At 39.8% G+C, this 23779-nt stretch overlaps 2 non-coding genes across 2 annotated transcripts; both read right to left on the bottom strand.

Annotated features, from left to right (window-relative positions):
• Positions 1-13290: 13290 nt before the first annotated feature.
• TRNAC-GCA (transfer RNA cysteine (anticodon GCA)) lies at positions 13291-13362 on the bottom strand. Its single transcript has one exon. It is a non-coding gene; the product is annotated as a tRNA-Cys (tRNA).
• A 2606-nt stretch (positions 13363-15968) lies between these two features.
• Positions 15969-16040, bottom strand: TRNAC-GCA (transfer RNA cysteine (anticodon GCA)). Its single transcript has one exon. It is a non-coding gene; the product is annotated as a tRNA-Cys (tRNA).
• Between the last annotated feature and the right edge of the window lie 7739 nt (positions 16041-23779).

Below are 23779 nucleotides of genomic sequence, written 5' to 3' on the forward strand. Positions count from 1 at the left end.
TAGGCAAGTCATTATACTGCTGTCTTTTTCTGATTCCTCACCCATACTATAATAGATAGTATACAACAGTAATTCTCAAAGATTCGTTTATGTAAGAATTGCCTGGTAAGCTTGTTAAAATTAAAAATTAAAATTAAAAAATTTCTGATATCATCCTTAGAGACTTTTCCAGGTGAGGCCTAAAGATCTATATTTGTAACTAGCACCAAGCAATTCCAATGCAAATAGTCCATGAAAAACACTAGTCTACTAGCTATCTTCTATTTCTATTTATTCAATTTCTTGATTCTGTCAAAAGCACACACTCTAAGATTTAGAAATAGAGTACCAGCCTAACAAGGACCCAGAGAAAAACAAGCTTCAGTGAATAAGCATCTTTTATAAGCACAATCATCATATTTCTCTGCTTGCTGTGCAATAATTGCAGTGTTCAAAATGTGCCTAACACTCGCACCTGATATAAGAGCAAGTGTGGTAATTTAATAACCTTCATCGATAATTTATCACCCTGGGCCCTGCAGCACACAGAGATGATATATACTGAGTCAGCACATATTTTAGCACCTAGAAGATAAATAACTGGTATTTAGCATGCATCGTGGTATCCTACCTTAGGCCTGAAGACAAAAACTAGGAATGTTTTTTTTAACTTGTTATTTGCTCACTCAAATGAAGACTTATCAGACTAACTGGGCTCCCTAATCTTGTTAGAGCAAACACTAAAGAGAAAGATACTTCTGCCACCTTCCACAGCTGCTGAAAATGACATTTCACTGCATTTCTAGTGCAGTCCTTGGCAGGAATGCTTCTCCAACTTTAACGTGTGTTTGCATCACCGGGGCTCTTATGAAAATGCAGGTTCTGATTCAGCAGGTCTAGAGTGGAGCCTGAGTCTGAATTTTTAACCAGTTCCTAGGTGATTCCGATGCTTCTAGGCCACAGACTGCGTAGCAAAGCTTTCTTTAGGGTTCTTCTTTGGAGACAAGCTGCCTGCCTTGTGTTAAAAGAGAAAACCACAGGCCCAAAATGGCTTCACTCATGCCGAAAGCCCATGCTATCAAATCTAGATTCGATACCTGATCTAATTGTAGTGTTAACCTCTCCCAGAAACATAACCTTAATCAGCCAGGGTGGAATGTTCTGGTCAACATTGATGAGGTAATCTGTCATGTGGGCCCACCCCATTCTCTCCAGCCCCACAAAGAAAAGGCAATTCAAGAGAAAAAAATCCCTTGCCATTCCCTTCACCCCAAAAGGGGATATCCTGGTATAAAAATAATCCTTTCTTTTCTTTTGTTAATAACTCCTTTGCCCCACCCTTCTGCCTATGAAAACCTTCCATTTTGTACAACGCCTCACAGGACCAGTCTACTTGCTAGATGGAATGCTACCCAATTCATGATGTACTTAATAAAGCCAATTAGTCTTCAAATTTACTCAGTCGAGTTTTGTTTTTTAATACTTGTAATCCTGGTGTTCTTACTTACTAACTCTGTGATCTTGGGTAAGTTGAACTTTGAGCCTCAGATTTTTCTATGTGTAAAATAGTACCTTCTTCAAAGGGTTATTGTGAGAATTAAAGGAAGAATGCCCGTAAAACAGCTGGCACGTGAAAACCTTCCAATAAATGTTTATCATTTTTGCTGCATGACCACACAACTTCATGGAACACCTGTGGCAGATCGAAATCACAGTTTTTAGACATTTTTCCCATCCTTCCTGGATCATCTTCCACCCTGCACCTATATTCTTCATTGCTCACAAACTATCTCCAGTTATTAATTCAACAGAATAAGAAGGTAAGGTGATGAGAGAAAGATTTAAAGGTACGACACTGGTGGTTTCGAAGATGGAGGAAGGAACCACGAGCCAAGGGATGTGGCTCTAGAAGCTGGAAAAGACAAGAAGACAGATTTTCCCCTAAAGTCTCCAAGAAGAACATAGTCCTGCCAGCACCTTGTCTTTAGCCCAAGGAAACTGATTTTGGACTTCTGGCCTCCAGAACTGTGAGAGAATAATATAAATTATTATTTGACTGACTCCTCACTGTATTTTTCTTATTAGGGCCCCACCAAGATTGTTTCCTTTTTACTCTCCCCACTAGAATCCAAAATTCCCTAAGGACAATGATCCAGTCTAACTGCATGGCACATAGTAGTGTAGTCAAGCCCCTTGTAATTTTAATGCTCCCAGCAACTTTGGCAGCTAGTGTTATGGATTTTGGCCGTGTACCCAGAAGAACCAAGCGGCACTCAGCAAACTAAGAATCCAAAGAGGTTTATTTACGCTGGCGAGCTCAGAGGAGTCACTTTCCAGAGTCTGAGCCCTGAACAAAGGCAGGCAAGTAGATTTATACATTAATCACTTCCGCATACTTAGTGGTCTTTTGTTTTGCACGAGCAGGAAAGGTAGGGTTCCAAGGAGAGGAGGTTGGAAAAAATTCCTCCAGGACAGAGTAGCCATCTTAGATTTCTTTACGTTTCCCATATCACTAGAATTAAATAATTTAACTCTTAATTAGGCCTTTGTTCACATGTTAACTGTTCTTGCTCAACTCCTTCTGTTCTCGCAGTATAATTTTGTGTATTGTTATAATTTTGTGTATAATTTTGTGTAATGATGTACTGTTTCTTTGTCAAGCAGGAGACAATAACTTCAGGGTCTCAAGGAGAATTTACGAGTTTGGTTTAAAGGAGGGAAGAATGTCTCCCAGGTAGTCATGACCAGCTGCTGGTGTCCAGGAGTCTGATGTGAAGAAGCATCATCTATTACTAAAGAAATTTCCTTTAAAACTCCTTTGCTTGAACCAGAACTTTGGAGACGGTCTTTAGATATTTCTCTGCCATCTTCCCAGACCGCCGGCTTCCTGAATAAAGCAAGCTTTCCTCTCCACCCAACACCTGTCTCTAGAGTATTGGTTTTCAAGCAGTAAGCAGCCAAACTTGGGGAATTTTTGGTAACCATAGGTATTCAATAGACATTTGCTGAATGAATGAACTAGCTATCTCTTCATCATTCCTTCTTTTCAAGACTGGAGTACAGTCTTCTGAGTTCAACATTTATTTTTGTTTACCCAAAGCTCTACATGAGAAATGCAACTGAATTCTGAAAGGCGAATATAGGTAAAACCACTTCCAGTTAGCCACGAACAAAACAACATGAAGGAAAGGTGAGGTTTTGCTCTTCAAAGCAGCAGGTCATTATTAGCACAGGAGGAGTGAACATTTGTTGATCACAGATGTGGATACTAAATCTGAGAGGTTAAGTAACTTGCCCAAGGTCACAGAATAAGGATTCTTCTTCAGTTTTATATAACCAAAAAGTTTTTACTAGATCAATGGTTCTTAGAGTGGGCTACTTGGACTACTCATCCCCTGGGGACTTGCAGAAATGCAAATTCTCAGACCCCAACCCTAGATCTACTGAATCAGAAACTGGGGAAGGGAGCTCAGGATTTGTGTTTTAACAAGCCATCCAGGGGTTTCTGTGCACACTAAGGTTTGAGAAACATTGTCTTCTACCCTGATGCTCTCAGCATCTTCAAACCCACTTCTGATTTTAGGGTAAATCAGAGGACCCAATAGTTACCCGAAAAAGTCTAGACATGCATGATGCATAAAGTTAGAAGTAAAGAGAGACAAGATTAGTATTTCTTATAGGAAGGAAGTTTGAAAGGAAGCCGAAATTTGAGAAATCACGCCCCTTCCCTCACCCCCCACTCCCTCACTCCTACCCACCACTTCTCTTCCCACCCATCCACTGACCCCTCAGCACAATGTGCAACAGATCCCTTGAGGCCTGAATAGGCTACCAGAGTTAAGAGAAAGCCATGAACTATAGGGATACTTTGAGGAAGAAAACAAAGGACTATTATCTTGTGAAGGGAGAGATGATTATTTTATATTTACTATTTTATATAAAGGGAGACAGAGGTGAAAGGTAAGATATTGGCAATGTTAAACAAATATGCTTAAGGACAGGAAAGAAAACATAAAATTAAAAAAGAAACACAGGATATAAGGATGACATGAAGTTTGGAATTTTCTTTAAAACACTTGCACAGTGAAGGGGGTGGAAGAAAAGAGATGAAACAAGATTGGCAAAACATTGACAACTCTTCAAACTGGGTAATGGAAGTTTATTATAACTCCACTTTTGTGTGTATTTGAAATTTTTTCATAATAAAAAGATTTTTTTTAACAAAAGAAACATAATCATACTGCTCAGATAGAAAGAATATGAGAGCACTTCAATTGCTAAAGTCATCTGTTGAAGCAAGGAAGAGCTCAGAAGTTTCAGAAACTTATAGTAAAACTCCATGGATTTGATCCCAAGATATGAGCTGGAGTCAGTCTCACCTACAGGTTCCAGAATGCTAGCAAGACAATCCATTGACCCTAGAAAAGGAAAACCCTCATATTCTTACATTTAAGGATTGCCATGCAATATTTAAATGGGACATACTAAAAAAATTTTTTACCTAAAATTCAAATTCAACCAGGTGTCTTGTATTTTTATTTGCTAAATCTGGCAACCTTATCAATATTCTATTAACTAACCAAAGCTTGACACCACCATCACACGTTGACCCAAGTATAGTTGCTACCTCAATCCTTGTCACTGCCTTCTCTCTTCTGTTCATCCTTTATCTCCCTTCTTTCTTCCCAAAACAACTTCATCTCTCTTTTCTTTTCTGGTGTCTGTATCATATGGTTAATTGCCTTCGTAGTAAATCTACTTACTTACACAAATCAATGGAACATTTTCTCAAAATTATACCAGTTAGTGATAACCTTAGATTCGAAATAGTCGGGTTAACATCTCACCGGCGTTGGAGTTTTCTAATTAACTGCATTTCTTTCCAGTACTGAAAACCCCTAAGTTGAGAAATTAGAAATATCAGGGAAGAAAAGTGAGGGAACATGAAAGAGAGAGGCAGTTTGGCCCTGAATCCCCCACTTCTCACCACAGAGCTGTTTACACTTTCAAAAGTGAACTTGAATAATTGGTCTTTTTTTTTTTTTTTTAAGAAAAGAAAAGTTTTATTTTTCAGAAAAGAACTTTTTTTTAAAGGCAGAAAAATCAAGAGTAATAGATATTAATGAACAGTTCTCTTTTGCTAACAGTTTGTAAAAACAAAGAATTTCACAAGTGTTCTAATTAGTACTAAACCCTCAAAAGTGATGGGTGGCATGAATTATTATTATAGATTTATAAAGAGAGAAACAAGTGTAGAAAAGTAGAGGGACTAACTGGAATTCTGATATTAGGGTTTTGTGTGTAAGAAAATTAGGCTTTGGTTATGAAGAGTAGAATAGGGCCTTACTGGATCTCTGAAAACATTGGAGCAATGCTACCTCAGGATGGATTTGCTAGGAATCTTTTGTTTGCAGGTGATAGAAAACGCACACAAAAAAAACAGGGAATTTGCTGAATATCATAACTGAAAAGTCCAGGAGTTGTCTAGATTCTGGTGTGACTTGCTCCAAGGGTTGAACTGTATAAGGAGGTCTTGGGTTTTTCTCTCCATTTCTCAGCTCTAACTTCCTCTGCACTAGCAGCTTCATCTGCAGAATGGACTAAAGCTTGCATAGTTTTTTATTTAGCCCCAAAAAGCTCCAGCCTTTACATACTTTCAGGTTCAAGGCCAACAAGAAAAAAAGAACCCGTTCTCATCAAAAGAACCATAAACGATCCCTTTGAGAATCATTGGCTGTGCTGGGTTGTGACTTTATTTCTTAACCATCCATTGTAGAGAAGGAAATGCAGCTGACCGCCTTCAGGCCCTCAACCAAAAATGGGCCATCCCACAGCAAATGGCCCAAAATAGGATAAACTCCTCAAGTGATTGTTTTCTGCCTTGCAATCAAACCTTTGGATTCTGAGCAGTAGCACAACCAAAATGGCATTTCTTAGATCACTTGAGTTCTAAGCTCTCCCCTAGCTCTTTCTCAGGTGTGTCAACACACCTCCTGTGTTTGAGAAGAATGCTCTTTGGGCTCCCTGCAGAAGAGTCTGTAGATATCAGCTCCTGCTCCTCAGAAACAAACTCAGAAGTGAAGCAACATAAGAATAAGAAAGAAAAGGCCAGTGACATCAAGTTATGACACATCCAAAACATACTGTGAATATTCTTCCAATCCAGGTTGCAGTGTACTACAAGGAGCCCTGACCGAGAACTAGATGGAAAACAAAATGGAATGAGCTAAAATCCAGAGGCTACGTAAGAGACCCCAGTTATGTTGCTGACATTGAGAGGCTAAGCTGAGTCATGTGATTACTTTTCAATTCTCTGAGAAGGGAATCTGTAAGCAACCCGAGGATAACCTGTGAATGCCCCAGGATTAAGGTTAAATCCATACTTTTCCTTTATCATCTCTCGGTTCCCTTTGTATAATTTTACTCTATGATGACTAGTCATACCAAAATGTGAATTCAGATGTAGCAGTTATGTATTGTTTTTAATCCAAGATCTATTTTCAATTTTTTTATGGTAAAAGAATTCTTTTTTTTTTTTTAAGATGACCCCCACTCCTGATCTTAGTGTGGTTTGAATGGGGCAGAGCAACTCCTCAGCTCTAGAAATTATCATATCAGAGAAATCCACGGCCATTACTGCATGACCAGCTCAGAAACTGGCCAATGAGATTGAATCGCAGGACTAGAAAAACTGGAAATTTTTCTTTTGTCCTGGGGTGGCTACAAGGGAAGGAAGTAAACTTGGGTCCACTTGGACAGAATCTTCCTGAGAATGTTAACGGAGAAATCGAATCCAAGGAAAGGAGAGAAAGAGATTCCTGGTAACATAACTTGGTGTCCTGGATCCAGCCGTATTTAAAGCCAAAGTTGAAACCTAGATTTTTCATTTAAATTCCTGTTTTGCTAAAACTAGTCTGAGTTGAGTTTCTGTTGTGTACAACAAAAATACACTCAACCACAGCCACTGCTAGCCCATACACACCTCTCTGAAAATTATCCCTGAGGATTTAATGCTCAGCAAATCAATGGCACGTTTGTGCTCACTGGAAAAAGGCTGTCTTTCTTCTAGGCTCAGGCAGTCTAAGCTAGCTTGGCTAGTGGAATGTGTGCTGCATTTCAGCCACTATTCACCCTCCCAGCTAAGCAGCTTTGCATCAGGTTTGAACGGCATATATTCATGTGGCAGCTCTGAGCCTGGTTAACATACATAAACTTCGAACTTATTAACTCAAATTAATCTCTTATTGACAAAGGCTTTGGTTATGTTAGGACAAGCAGACTCACCAGGTTAGAAACAAGCAATTAAGAGATGATCAAATGTACCAGTTATCAATTCATGTAGGAGGTGCTCAATAAATGACTGAATCATCATTTTAAAGAGAAAAGACCCCTTGAATATCAGTATCAACCTAGACTGAATACTGGAAATAGATAAAAAGGGCTCTCCATCTAGTGGGTGGTATGTGACACCTGGCCAAAGACAAAGGTCAGCATTTAGAATCTGCCAGAATAGGCCGGCAGAGCAGAACATCTTATAAATTGGGTGGTATGTGGCAGGAAGCTTTTCCCAAAACTGACCTGTGGTGGTTTTAAAATAGGCCCGTAAATCTTTGACACTCCTCCCTTCAGATATAGCTTAATTCCCCTTCCCTCGATTGAATTAACCTTAAAGACTTGCTTCTAACAAATAAAATGTGACAGAAATAAGGTTTTAGGACTTTGAGTAATAGATCTTAAAAAGTATGCTTTACTCTCTCTTGGAGCATTCATTGTGGGAGAAGCTAGCTGCCGCATCATGAGGACACTCAAGCAGTCCTATAGAGAAGTCAGGATGGCAAAGAGCTGAGGGTGCTCGTCAACGACCAGCATTAGTTTGCCAGACATGGAAGTGAGCCACCTTGAAAGCGGCATGTCCATTGGCAGTCAAGCCTTCAACCATTCCATACCTTGACCTCAGCCTCATGAGAAATCCTGAGTCACAACCACCTACCCAAGTTGTTCCTGAATTCCCATCCTTCAGAAACTGTGCGAGACAACAAATATTTATCACTGTGTTAAGTCAATGTTTTGGGGTAATGTTTAATGCAGCAATAGATAACTAACATGCTGAGAAGAACATGACTCCAGCCACTAAGAGCAGTAAGAGGTAGGCAGGACTCGAGCTCCAGAAGAAATGGAGCACTAAGCTAGGACCAAGACAAGAACTCAAATATGGAAATTAAGGTAGTCCATGCAAGAGAAACCACACAATTGCCTGAGTCCTAGAGGCAGAGCTATGAATTCAAAGGCTCTGCTATGTTCCCTAACTTGGAGTCCCATTGCTGCAGAACCTGGGGCAGGAATAAGCATCAAAGTTTGGAGAGTAATTGGCCAATCCTCCTGCAGGGGTCAAAATCTGGTGGAAATGTTGGTTTCCTGGACTGAGGTTCCAGGGGCTCAACTGCACCAGATGAGTTGTCTGGAGCCACCAGACACAGGGACCAAGGGACAAATAGAAATCACACCATGTGGCAGACTAGTATAATGCAACAGATGAGGAGTCAAAATCAGAGCTGGAAAGGAGTACATAACTGAGACAGAACACATAGTAACATCTCAGGATGAAGGCTGGAAGAAGGGGAACCTGAATCAGGCAGGACCGTCAGGGCAGCCATAGGACCAGGGGCTGGGCAGGTTCAAGCTAGATCAAGGTTTTTCAAACCTTAATGTGCATCAGTAGCTTTTACAAAGACAGAATACTGGGCCCACCTCGCCCAGAGATTCTAATTCTAAAGTCAAAGGAGAATCTGATAATCTGCATTTCTAACCAGTTCCCAGGTGTTGTTGATGCTCCTGGTGCACTTTGAGAAGCACTAAGCTAGGTAGAAGGGTTGGAATTATACAGGACGTTGAGACCCAGTCCATCTGAGCAGGAAAAATGTGTAGTGGAGGTATCTTTGTGCAGAGAACCATTCATGTTCCCTGAATCTATTTAGATATCTGCATGTCCTACCCCATGCCCTCTTCATATTTCTTAAGTTCCACCCTCTGCTCTGTGCTACGTCTTTCATCATTGAAAATAAAGTAACAGTGAAATAATTGTTATCATTTATTGAGCAGTTAATACGTACTCATTGATATTATATTATACAATTCTGACATCACAGTAAAGGGATCACTATTACTATCCACAATGTACAAATGAAAAGAACCCAGAGATTACAGAGGTTAGTTAACAGGCCCAAAATTATTTAGAGAGCAAGAATAGAATTTCAGAAGTTATCCCACTGTAAAACAGAGAAAGGGAAAGGAAGAGATGGAAAGGGAAAGGGAGAGGTAGAGGGAGGAGAGGGAGGGGGGGAAGGAGGAGGAAGAGAGAGAGAGAGAGAGAGAGAGAGAGAGAGAGAGAGAGAGAGAGAAAGAGAAAGAGAGAGAGAGACCTTTGTAAGCAGGAAGCCCAATTTCCCTTGCCATAAACAAACTCTATCAGGTAGCAAAAAGTACCACATAATGAGCTTTAGCTGTCATTTCTTTTCAAAGATAATAGAGTTGGTACCTTTTTTAAAGAAATTGTAGATGCTATTTATTTCCTTTTAAAACAAATAAGGTTCCTTTGATTTTCCTCTAAGAACCCTTCTATATGGCAACCTTCAAAAAAACATCAAATAGAAGTCAGGGGAATTCTCTAAGTTGATGTTGATTATTTCTTTTTTATTATGTGAAAAATGACTCATTTGTGGTTTATTTATTTGCAGTTCTGACCCCAGAGACAAAGCCTGTCTAGGTCTGATTAGCACTGAGTTAATTAAAGTTGGATAGGAACATTGGGAACAACAGAAATGTCTAGCATATTATTTATATAATCCATACGATATATGCCACATAGCATTTAAAATGCATATGTTTTAGAAAGGTTTTAGAATATTTAACATTATATACAGGATATATTATTAAATGAAAAAATTCAGTTTATAAATTTTTAAAATTATGTCTTAGGCTGTCTTAGGTTGAGTTCCCACAGAAGCAGACGCTAATTCAAGGTCAGTAGCTTATTTGGTGACTATAGGACACACTGGTAAAGGAGAGAGGAAGTGAGACATAGGGAAGGCAGCCAATAAAAGTTGCATTGTCATGAAAATGACTACTGAGGGAAACCACCTTAATCTCACTGGAAGCCTGGAGCCAAGGTAAAACCATCCTGGCTCAGAGTTATACCAGGAAGGAATAAGGAATCTGGGGTGTTTAAACAGCAAGTTCCATTGGTCATTGTTTGAGAGGTGCCCCCACTGGCCATTAATTCTCCGGCACTTCCAGTTTGCTATAAACAGATATAGAATAAGCTCTGGCAATTAGAATCATGCCAGACCAAACTATTGTGGTAAAGGCTAAAGAGAAAATCGGCAGAGCATCCAGACTGTCTGCTGTACCTGGATATCCCAAAACCTATGCTTGGAGCCAAAGCTGATGTGCTGTTAGTTTTCAAAAAGTGCTATGCCAGGGAGCAGGAGTAAAAGGGAGTGAGGCAGAGAAAGAAGGTTTAGCGAGTGCAAAGTTGCATTTCCAAGCTGGCTGTCATTTGGTAATTAGTGCGATTGATTGCTTGATTTTATAAGCTCTCTCTTAAGAGCATGCATGAACTGCTGAATTCCAAGACAATCTGTCCTGAGGGAGAGAGGAGAAGATGTCAGCTCTCCCTCAGCTATGTGTCTCACTGGTAAAAGGACTCCTCTTGGTACGTGAACTCCTCGACATGTCCAGAGTCTGCCTATGGAGGCACCAACTGGGTCTCAGGGCCTCTCACACCTCAAAAGCAAGAGGATGCCAACAGTAGGGGCATCCGGCATAGGCAGGAGGGAGGGAACTGCAGGGTGCTGCCTGGGTGAAGGTGACAGAGTCCATACACACTTAGTTATCTCAGTGGCAATCAGGGTAGAAAAGCTGGCTGAGGGCCTCAGAAAAAGTCAAGGCCAAGAGGACCTGAGATGTTGCCTAAGATTTGCCTAATACATTTTTGTTAAATAAATATTTACACACATACTCACATAAAATATATATTTATATGTACGAACACAAGCATATATATAAAAAAAAAAAAAACAAGAGTTAAAAAAAAAGACAGTGGTGGAGATCCAACCAAATTTTATTCCCTCCTATATTCTTTGGTATATGTTTAAAAGTCTATCCAATAAAAATATTTTGATTTTATAATGGGTAAAGGTCATGTGGACAGTTTTAGAAAGAGAGGCAGAGTAGCAAACATTTATTTTTTAAACAAATAGCAAACATTTATTTTTTAAACAAACTGGTAAAAAAATTATTATTCTGTGTTTTATTTGATGGGCATAGACAGAGTTGTCTTCTTCAATAAAGGGTCAAATCTTTTAAGAGATTGTTTAGAAAAGCATAAATAAGCTATTTTTTAAACATGAAAAATATAATTCTTGCCTTATAATAAAATCAGTTTCCAAATAATTTAAAAATATATTTTGTTTATATACTCGTATCATTCATTCATTCATTTATGCAATTAGCCAACAGCTGTTGCTCACCAAATATTTTCTGAGCCCCTACTATGGGCAAGCTACTTGTCAGTCACTGGTAATAACAAGAAGAATCAGAAAGAATTGCCATCATCTAAGGGACCACACTGGAGTGGATAAGATGGTTTATGGCAGAGAAAATTAGTACTCAGTATCCAAATGCTTCCTTACTTTTTGAGCCTCAATTGCAATGAAATTGGGGCCTTATAACTAATTCTGTCCAAAGAACTGTGAGAAGAAGTGATGTGTGTCACTTCTGGGCTAAGGCAGCTATGAACTGCTGTGACTCCCCAACTCTCTCTATCCCTGGAAAGATGGTCCTGGATGGCACATTTTACTAGATGATGTAGCTACAAGAGAGACAAGGACCACCGGACCCACATCAGATCTTGCATGAATAAGATATAACCTTTATCATGGTAAGCTCTTGAGATTTCAGAGTTGTTACCACAGTATAGCCAAGATTAGCCTAACACATGGACATATAAATCACTACAATACACCAAGTAACAACATAAAAGAGAGGTAAATTCAATGTGCTATGTAAACAAAGAAAAGGTTACTGTTTGCACTTCCAAAACTAAATCATAATAGGCACCTGGAGGAATAGCTTTTCCCACAGCCTGAATTGAGTGCAAATCCTTTTCTTGCTCTGGGACAAAAAAAAAAACTGAAAATCTTATGGATTATTGTTATCTAGTTAATATACCAGAGAAGCACATCCAAATACATTGCCATCAAAATCCAAAGAAACCCACCAAGTGATATATGGTGTCTCTCATTTTAGAAGGCATATCCTGAGGAGCCTCAGATACTGAACCCTTAAAAATTTTACAATGTAGCAGACTCTTAAATTGTTGCAGTATTTTTCTTCCATCCCTTAAAATGTGACAAGGGCACAATACCTTTGTGATATTTTCCCCTAAAATCCATAACCTCAATCTCATCGTGAGAAAACACCAGACAAACCCAAAGCGAGGGGCATTCTACAAAATATCTGACCAGGATGTTCAAAAAAGTGTTAAGGTTACACACACACACACACACACACACACACACACACACACACACAGAAAGACTGAGAAATTCTCAGAGATTAAAAGAAACTAAGGAGACATTATGACTCAATACAACCTGGTATCCTGGATTGAATCCTAAAACAGAGAAGAGATATCGGTGAAAAAAAGGGTGAAATCTGAATGAAGTCTATGTGTTGGTTAATAGTGTTGCACAGATGTTTATTTCATAGTTTTGGTAAATATGCCATGGTTATGTGAGATGTTAACATTAGAAGAAGCTGTGGGAAGGGCATATGGGGCTTCTCTATACCATCTGTACAACTCTTCTGAAAATTTAAAATTAGTAGAAGATGAAAAGTTTGAAGAAAGGAAAATAGAAAAGGTCTGATTAATAAAATTGGATATATAGGAAAGGAGAATTTAAAGTACATGTGAGAAAGCACATGTGTGTATATGTGTGAATTTTTGTCTGTTGTTATGTCTATGGGATGGAGTGAATACTGGTTTGTGTATGTACATGATTGATGGTATCTGGTCTATGGATGTGTGTATATATGTCTCTGGGTGTGTGACTGTGTTTGCCTGGGTTCATGTTGGAGAAAGTGTGAGTTAATGTGAATACACAGCTCTACTGTGAAAGAATTAATGAGCCAGGGTGCTTACATGAACCTGAGAGTGAGACTCTCCTTAAATTTTGAGCCCTAGTCACCTTGCTGGCCTCACTCTGGATGCACTCCTTTAATGAACTTGCCAAGAGTTGCAAAACAGTATTCAGGGGGCACCTGGATTTGAACCAGGGACCTCTTGATCTGCAGTCAAATGCTCTACCACTGAGCTATACCCCCTGATGTGAATAAGTATCCTATAAATACTTATTCCACTTTTATGAGTTACACTATTCTTCATAAATACCTTTAAGGCTGAGATTTCTCTTGGATTTAAATTTATCTCCCATTCCCTTCTAGCTACACCACCTACTGCTTTTCTCAGAGCCTGTATGTTCATTCTCTTCTCAGCACCTAAAGCTCAGTGCTGTATTCCAAGTTTAATTCTAAAGCTTTTAAAACACACCACCAACTGCCCATAAACCTCCAGGCACATCGGTGAATGCTTTAACTATTATGAGCCACCAACGAGTACTAGACATGAAGGGCATCTTATCTGGGTATCCACAAACGGAGTTCAGAGGTTCATGTACAACTCTGAAATTATAGGCAAACATTGTGTATGTGCATGGATTGTATATTGTGCATGTTTCCATTAGATTTTCAAAGGGGACTGCATCCAAGATGAACTGTGTCATTTTACAGTTAAAAATAAAATAAAATAAAATAAAAACTGGATGTTCTAAAGTGAAAAATTCACCTTTAAACATCTCTAATTCCTATTTCCCTGAGTTGCAGTCTGAGGACTTTTTATCTTGTGTATATACATGATTGAGAACAAAGTTAAGGAAATCATCGTTACAACCAATTCTCTCTGATCAGGTCTATCAGCTGCCCTGGAGCTGAGGAGCAAACTGCAGCGAGAGCCCCAGCTCACAAGCTCTCTGTGGCCCTCAGACACTCACTTCCAGCCTCTCCACTCAGAGACCTTACAGGAACCTCAGATTTCAAACCTAGTACACCCAAAAATAAACGTGTCCTCTTCCTGCCCAAGCCTGCACCTCCTCCTATTTTGCTTTGTTGTAATAATAACAGCTTATATTTATTGGAGACTTGCTAAGTGCTAGGCACAGCACTAAAATTTTACCCATAACTCCTACTGAATCATTACAAAAATCCCATAAAAAATAGGTATTATCGTTATTAACATACTGATTTGCCAGTAAGGAAACTGCGGCACAAAGTGGTCACACAGCTAGGAGATGGACGGGCTGGCATTCCACTGTAGGCTCAGGGCTGAGAGCTGGGCCTGACTAATCATCGGGATAGCCTCCTCCCCATCTTAATTGGTGACACCACTGTGTACTCAATCATTTGGTCAACACACTTAACACAACTCTGGGCTTCTCCCACCCTCTCTTTCTTGCCCAGTTTCAATTAATCTCCGGAGTTTAAAAACTGTTGATTTTAGCTGTGACGTCACTTAGATCCATCCCTATCTCTACATTGGCAGAGTCGCCCCCTCCTAAATGGCTTCCAGGACTCCACCTCTCACATCCATCCCCGTTCTGCTTCCAGAGCAGCCCATTTTGAAACAAAGTCTATCTAGGTCACTCCCCTTTAAAGGCCTTCACAAAAAATTCCAAGTCTCTTAGCACAACCTGCAAAGTTCTTACGTTTGGATCCCTATCTGCCTCTTCAGCTTCAGCTTCAGCTTCTGACACTCCTCATAACCCATTTTGTGCTCTAGCTGCCTCCAACTGCATCCATCAGGCTCCAGCCTTTGCCTGTGCCGTTTTCTCTGCCTAGAACTCAACCTCCGCTCCCCATACCCCAACCTTCACTCTGCCCTCCATCCAATGAGATATTATTCATCTTTGGAACCCCGATTTGCCATCAGCTCCTCTCAGAAAGCCTCCTTTAACTTCCTCTCCTCTAGACAGAAGCAATCACTGCCTCCTCTGCATTGCTGAAGCTGGAACAGGTTGGTACAGCTTCAATTACTGATTTCTTATTTTATAGGCCTACTTCCTGGTCGAGAGTGCACGGAGGCCATGGGCTATGTCTTATTCACCTCTGGGCTCACGCTTTGCACAGCTCTGGCACAGAGTAGGTGCTCAGTGTATGTTGTTCAAGCTGATCTAAAGATATAGCAGTGCCTGTGCTATGGGCAGGAGTTAGGCCTAGACTAAGGTCTGACCTCTAGCCCATGCCTGAGTCCTGAATGAAGGCACCTAAGTAGTAGTGTGCAGGGATGCAGGAAACAAAAGGAAGCGGGGTAGAAATTCCTCAAACTTTAGAGCAGGAAAAGAACGCACTTCCCTAAACTTCAGGCCAGTTCAAGTTTACTCCTAGCAGTGTTTTGTGAATGAAGACTCTATTCCTTGACTTGCCCCAGGGTACTGCAAGGTGTGGGCACAATCACCAAGTTCTTGGGTTGGCCTTGCAGCCAAAAGGTCCTAAAACTCAAAGGACAGTCCTAGCACCTTGGGAGCATTGCTAAGTGGAATTTCGTCACAAAGCTTTTATCACTAGGAGAAAAGTACGAATAGTATCATGAAGTCAATGAGTGTATGTTCTGACTTCAAATCCTAGACCTGCTCTTGTGGTTTTTTGACCTTGAGCCAATTTACGGAGCATCTCCACCTCTCAGTCTCCTCCTATAAAGTGGAAATATTAATAATAGGTAGCTTTTAAATTTTGGCAGGAAGTGGAGGAAATAATTCATGTAAAGAACTTAGACTGATGTCTGGCATATACACAAGGGACATTATTATTCAACCAGCCATAAGCAACAAAAGATAACAGTCAATCCATATTCTTTGTAAGCAACAAGAGGAATAGAGAGGGGGCACCTGGACTTGAACCAGGGACCTCTTGATCTGCAGTCAAATACTCTGCCCCTGAGCTATACCCCCAGTGAGATAAAGTCATTTTTATGATCTCTCACCCTCTCTCTCTCAACATTCTGGTTCTAAAAACTTTCAGTGACTCATGGGAGCTTTAATTAGAGAGAATGCTGCCTGGAGAAAGTCTACGGGCATTACAAGTCTTAGAAGAAGTTATTATGAAAAAAGACCGAACTCCTGAGAACTGAGTTCTCCAAGACGAGAAACTCTTCTTAGACTTTCCAGTACTCAAAGCCTCTCCTGTTCACCATATCTTACATAAAACGAATCTCAATTCCAAGTAAAAATCATCAGGTTTTCCACAAATGGCAACATCAATATAATGTGGATGATTGGATTCCTGTCATGCTTCCCTTAGCTGAGGCTCCTAGCAACTGAGATTCTCATTCCTCCTCACGGCTTCACAGAACTGAGCTCGTAACTGACACTCAATAGATATTTGTTGCATTAAATTGATTCTGGAAAAAAAATAAGAACAGTAGTTCTCCCCTCATTACCCATGGGAGACAAGTTCCAATACCCCCAGTGGGTGCCTGAAATGAGGATAGTACCAACCCCTATATATACTGTTTTTTCCTATACATACCTACTTATCATAAAGTTTAATTTACAAATTAGGAAAAGTAAGAGATTAACAATAATAATAATAAAGAACCATTATAACAATATAAAAAGTTATGTGAATGTGGTCTCTCTTAAAATATCTTATTGTATTTTATTCACCCTTCTTGTGTTGATAGAAGATGATACAATGCCTACGTGATAGGATAAAGTGAGGTGAATGATGACATAGGCATTGTGACATATTAGCATTAGGCTACTATAAGGGTTACCTAACACAAGCACTAAGATACACTGACAGTTGATCGGATAACCAATGGCTACTAAGTGATAATGGAAGGGGAGTGGTCAGGGAGCATATAGACAAAGGGACGATTCACGTGCCAGAGTCCTGGGCAGGACAGCTTGAGATTTCATCACAGAAGAGTGCACAATTTAAAACTTAAATATTATTTATTTCTGGAATTTCCACTTAATATTTGGGGACCATGGTTGACTGCAGGTCCCTGAAATCACAGAAAGTGAAATCATAGATAACCGAACTGTATAAATATCGACTTGTGTGAGCTAGCTTTTTCAAGCTATAACTGTAAGACGATTTTAGTCCCACAAAAACAGATGGTCAGTGAGTTACATTCTTATGTAACATAACTTGCCTGAAACTTAGAATATTGTCAACTCCAAAAGGTCATTTGATGAAAAGAAACAAGGGTCCAAAGAAGAGCCTCTTAATCAATTAAGTAAATTATTTATCCTCGCCCTACCACCAGAGAGTTCTTTTCAACTTCAAAACACAACCACAGTTGGAACCACCTACGTTTCTTGGCTTCATAAACAACTTTTACCCCAAAAAGTTGATCAGGTGCTGCTGATGGAAATCTTGCATGGTTAAACCTGTTGGGAAGTCTCTCTTCTGCCTATTTCCCAGACCACATACATTTTCCAGGTCTTTTCGAACAATCCTCAATTTCAGATGGTCATTTTGGGTCAGGTTATCCTTGTTTGGGAGCCCAGGAAGGAGAGTTTCCCTTTCATTCTTTTTCTCCTTTGCCTCAGGCTGGAATTGAGAGCTAGGAAAAGAATCACAACGTGCTTTGTTCCTTGTTCTTTTATCGCCCTGGACATCAGTGGGAGTTGAGATTTTAGCAGTAACAGATGTACTGTGTGCTTCATATCAAAGAACCCCAGTGTTGGAAGGGATCTAGAGATCATTTATTCCAACCACCTCTTTTGCAGACTAAGAAACACGGATGGAGGGAAGCCGAAGAGCCTTGCTTAAAGTCACAGACACATCAGTAGCAGAATCAGAACCAAGAGTCCACCTATTGCAAGCAAGGCAGGTGACTACCGAAGGAACACCCTTGGACGCCTTTGTGTCTTTCCACAATGCCAGGTTTATTGAGTAGAACCTTCTCGGATAAATCAATCAGGTATCCATGCAGGTTAACATGAAACACACAGAAAGGGGAGGAGGTAGGTACATAGTCTTACATGACAGAGCAAAGGAATGAAGTCCTGAGTGTCTCCAAAGTGAGCTCTATTGACTGGCGATACGGATGGTCTCACGTGGGCCCCACACCAGCAGAAACAGCGGGGAGAAGGTCAGAGTCTTTGGCTATCAGCATACCTGTTTGTGATACTCTTGAGTTGGGCTTGAGCATCATCTCTCTGAGGCATTCAGCTTACATGGTACTTACGGGGTAAAATCCTTTTGCTTATTGGCTCCTGCAGTCACTTTTGGACTGCAGTCATGGCTGACATTTCTGTGGTTTGCAGTGTTTTGGTCATACCCCAAGGGTGTTCCCTTCGTGTTACTTGGTTGTTTACCAATTGACATTACTTTGATGGCTCCCAGTGAAGTTTATTTTGTAAAGTCCAAAAAGTCCTCAATTCTTAATGCTCTATACATTACTCCACTACCAGATCCTTAGAGGCAGGGATCCTTTGAAAGCCCCCAGTGCCTGGAACAATGTAGGTGCTCGATAAATGTTTGTAGGATAAATATCAAACTGTAGTTACATGTAGGTAGACCAAGCATCCTGATTTACTGGGGATTCTACTGCTTTTAGGACTGAATGTCCTGTGTCTCAGAAAACCAGGTTGGGGTTGATTGGTCACCATAGATATTATCTATTTTATTTTATCCACAGTATTTCCTAAACCTAATCATTCACTTTCCAATGTCATAATATTTACTATTTTCACACATCTCCTATACTAGTATTTACTTAATATTTGTCTTGAAATCAATCCGCTGTGTTTTATTTAGCCTCCTCCTAAGCAAAAATATCCTTGAAAATCATGCCAATTATATTTCTTTCTACTGCACATCAAAATATATACATAACTATTGAAATACGTTAAAATTGTGTTTAACCCATGTTGCACTTACAGCTTGTCATGTATGGTTCTAAGCACTTCACAAATACTAAAACAACCCAACAAAAGAAAAAGTTATCATCTTTGATTTATGATGAGGAAATTGAGGCACGATGAAGTTAAATAACTTACCCAAGGTCACAGAGCTGGTAAATTTGGCCCTCTGTCCCTAAAGTCATCTTGAAAATGCTCAGTGGTAACCACAGTATAGTGGTCAATTTTATGTCAACTTGACTGGGCCACAGAGCACCCAGACATCTGCCCAAACATCACTCTAGGTGTGTCTGTGAGAGAGTTTCTAGATTAGATTAACATTTGAATTAGTAAACCGAATAAAGCAGATTGGTCCTCCCTTTTTGGGTGGGCTTCATCCAATCTACTGAAGGCCTGAATAGAACAAAATGGTTGAGTGAGAGGGATCTCTTCTTGCCTGACTGCTTTGAGCTGGGACATCATCTTGTCCTGCCTTCAGAATCAAACTGAAGCATCCACTCTCCTTAAGCAAAATGAATAGATAAAGGAAATGTGGTATATACATACAATGGAATGTCATTTGGCCTTTAAAAAAGAGGCAATATTGCCATTTGTGACAAGACAGCTGGGCCTGGAGGACATCAGTCTAAGTGAAATAAACCAGAAACAGTGTATAATCCCACTTTTATGAAGACTCTAAAATAGACTCATAGAACTAGAGAACAGATAGAATAATGATTACCAGGGGCTATGGAGCGAGGGAAACAGGGAGGCATCAGTCAGAGGGTCCAATGTTTCTGCTAAGGAAGACAAATAAATTCTGGAGATCTACTATTTAACATAGGGTACATAGTTGACAATATTTTACTGTACGCTTAAAAATTTGCTAAGAGGGTAGATCTTATGATAACTGATCTTACCGCGCAAGAAAAAAATATATTATTAATTGAATAAAAATAAAGAGAGTGGGAAGAAACTTTTGGAGGTGAGGCGAGAAGTTTATGGGCTTGAGTGTGGTTTCATGAGTGCATACTCATTTCTAAACTCCTCAAGTTGTATGTATTACATATGTACACCTTTGTTAATGTCAATCATACTTTAATAAAGTGGTTTTAAAAAGAAAAAATGGGTAGTTGTCAAGGGCTGGGGAGAGGAAGGCACTTGTATTTAACAGGTATAGAGTTTCAGTTTTACAAGATAAAGGTTCTAGAGATCTGTTGCATAACAGTCTGAATACACTTGACACTGATGAACTATAGACTTAAAAATGATTAGGATAGTCGATCTAATGTTATGTGTTTTTTTACCAAAATAAAAAAAATACCTATGATTTAATATTAGAAAGAAGTTGAATAATGAAGACGCCACCTTAAAAAAAATCAAACACATGCCTATCATGAAACCACGGGCACATGTCAGTGCTTATCTCACTTGCTGGTAAGCAACTCCACAACCTCCAACTTAGATTTCACCTGATTGACAGATCAAGATGAGTTCTTCCTCTAACTCAGAAGCAAACTCAAATGTCTCTCAAAGCTTCTAACAGGGCACACCACCACCTGGCATTCGTTCCCCTACAGTCCCTGTGTCATTATTTTAGCCCCTTTTCACTATCCACTTAACAACAAAGCAAAATGAAGCAGATACTAAAGTCCATTTTTTTTATTCTTGGAGAAGCAGCCTCTAGATTTAGCTCGTAAGTGCTGTATTTTACTCTCAAGCTCTCTTTCTCCCTTTCTCTCTTCCCTTCCTTCTCTCCTTCTCTCTCTCAAATCAATCTAAATTCTCCCAGAGTTCAATGTATTCTCTAAATGAAACAAAAGGCCTTTTATAAGATGCATTCAATCTATTCATATTGCAGTGTTCTAAATCCAGAAGTTACAATTTCAGGTAGGGAAACTTTTTTTATAGGAAGTTTGTTCCTTAATGTGTAACAACCATACTATTATGTCCCTCCATGAATGTCTCCCCGGTTTATTTCACGAAATAGTATCTTTGCTGGAATATATACCTCTTCTCTAAACTTTCCTAAAAATCTCCCAAAATAGCCAAACCTTTGACTAGCACAGTGACTATGAGCTTATTGGGAGAATAAGGAAAATATTTTAATTCATAGACATGGGGGCTGGTATGAAATCAACTTAGATGAGCTGGAACTACATCTTCCAGAATTCCCTCCACTGCATGGTTCTGGGTTCGGGTGGCACCCACAAGAAACTGTCAGGCATTGAGAGACTGTCAGTTCCAGTTTGTTCTTTCTCTCCCTCTCTTCATGTCCGTCTTCCCTTCCAGACTGCTGGCCTTACTGACTTCAGGCCCAGCATCAGACACAGGGCAACAGACTTATATATATATATATCTCCCACAATTACCTAAGGTCTCATTTCTATTATATGGTTCTGCTTCTCTGATTGAATCCTAACTAATTACTGGAGGAAATAAAACAGCAAATGACATGTAGAAGCCAAAATTCTTTCATCTGACCAAATCCTACTTTGTAATGGCATTCACCTCACTGGATGACTGAAGAGAGGGTAGCGGCATCCAGACTTAACCTCTCATTTTCTCTAGAGCCTCACTGTGAGCAGAAACCAGGAAATGGCTTCTGGACTCTCTTGGAGTCTTTCTTCATGATTTTACCCTTAACCCTGTCTGTATTCGGCTTCCTCTGCCCCTGGTACTCACCACTGTGAGCCATGAACCTGTTGGTTCATATCTTTCTAGAGTCACTTTATTTCTGAAATCAGACCTGTGTGCATCAGATCATAATTTCTTATTGCAAATATGTAGGGTTTTTTTCATTTCTCATTAAGCTTTACTTAGCAGTAACTCTGAAAACTTCAGACCTAACCATCTCTCTTCTGTAGTGTAGGTAGAACACTGGGCTAGCAGTCAATCCCAGCTCTGCTCAATCAGTTTGACCTTTGGGAAGACCCTGAATCTCTTTGGACCCTCCAACCTTCATCTGCAGAGAGAAAAAAAGTAGAACTAATGATTTCTCAAGACCCCTATCACTGCAAACATTCTAATTTGAAATAAATCTTCTAAATAACACTCTGAATACAGTAAGAGAAGCTTTGTCTCTAATGAGGCTGAAAGTAAATATTTCCAGAAGCAAAAACATTGAAACTTTTGTACATTTTCAAAGATATGTCAAACCATATCTCACATACAGCTTTGTAAAAGCATATCCCAGAATGAAACTTAAAGCAAATTTAACATTCAATCACTGTTACTAAATTAACTCTAATTTTTAGCATACTTATTTACATAGTTTTTGGTCCTTTATTTTTATTTTGATAATCTTATGTTTTTAATGTATATTGCCTCAATCCTATTTGGATATATATAAAATATAAACTATAAGGAAATAATTAAAATATCCTAGTAGCTCTGAAGAAAAACTGTTTCCGATCAAAACTCCTTTATTATGTCACCTGGGAATGGCTAGTTAATGCATCATATTAATGTTTCTGGGAAGAATACAGCTATCAAAGGGCCTTAATTGACTTCTAGGGAATGAATTAAGCTTGGGGGAAAATCAAGCATAAACGTTTTGCTGACTTGACCAAGTTCACACAAAGTGAAACGGCTTCAGCCCTTGCCTTATAGAAAAACTCCCTCATCTACCTGAGTCCTCCACTCTACCTTAGCTAATGAATACCTAGGCCCAGGCCCCCCTTTAGTGTGAGGGACATCATATACTATGTCTAGTAGCCCCACAAGGACTGGAGCTGTATGTCTCACTTTATCAGCAGTCTCTATATCCAGGGATGGCCAGATCCCTGCTCCAGAACCAAACCCAGGGGCCAGAGCTCTGCTCCCTGTGGATAAGTTACCCAGGTACTGGCTGCCTCCCTTCCCAAACCTTCAGGCATTGACCTAGGAGTCCATTTCTTGTGGACAAGAAAGGGCAACTCAGAAGGCAAAACTAAGGGCTCAGGGAGCAGAGTCAGGAGGTATGGAAGGTCCTGATAGTGGCACTGAGCCCTAATGGGATATTAGTCATGCGTGCCTTGCTAGATTTCAGAATTGCTATGGATCAGTGGCTGCTGTGTGCCTCCTGTTTTCTTTCTTTTTGAATTAATGTGTTTATTGCAGTTAACCTACGCCTATTTCACTTTTGTGGAACAGATAAGTTTCTTCAGTTCACAGATCTTCAGACTGAGAAAGACAGTATTCATGGAGATGGATTTGAGGAATCACAAATCCATCTTCATTTGTACCAAGAATCTTCATTTGTACCTGGACCTCAAGATTGACCCTGATTTCATAATGAGATAAATTTTTTGTAGGGATTTGGGAGGAATGTATTTTTCATTTGAGAAGAATGTAAACAAGTGTGGTCAGAGGATAGAGGGTGTTTTAATACATGGTTAAAAACATGATCCCAAATTTCTTTATCACTGCTCCCATTTAAAAGTGGTCCCCTCCATTTGATTCTGACCAGGAGCTTGAGACTTCTACAACCATATGGTATAGCAGAAGTAATGCTGTGTGACTTTTAAGGCTAAGTCAGAAAGGAACATGTAGCTTCCACCTGCTTCTCTCGGGATTCTTGCTGTTAAATCCCAGCCACTATGCTGTAAGGAAACCCAAGGTGTCACATGGAAAGTTGATGTGTAGGTATTCAGGTCAACAGCCACAGCTAAAGAACAATAGACATGAGAGTGAACAAGTCTTTAGATCATTCCATCCCTAGCCGTGAAATCATTCCCAGCCTTCACGTCTTCCCAGGTGAGGCCCTAGACATTGCAAAACAGAGACAAACCTTCCCCCATTGTGCACTTACCAAATTTCTGACACACAGAATTCGTGAGTATAATAAATAACTG

The sequence above is a fragment of the Pteropus medius genome, unplaced genomic scaffold, assembly GCF_902729225.1.
Source record: "Pteropus medius unplaced genomic scaffold, Ma_sr-lr_union100, whole genome shotgun sequence".
Classification (NCBI taxonomy): domain Eukaryota; kingdom Metazoa; phylum Chordata; class Mammalia; order Chiroptera; family Pteropodidae; genus Pteropus; species Pteropus medius.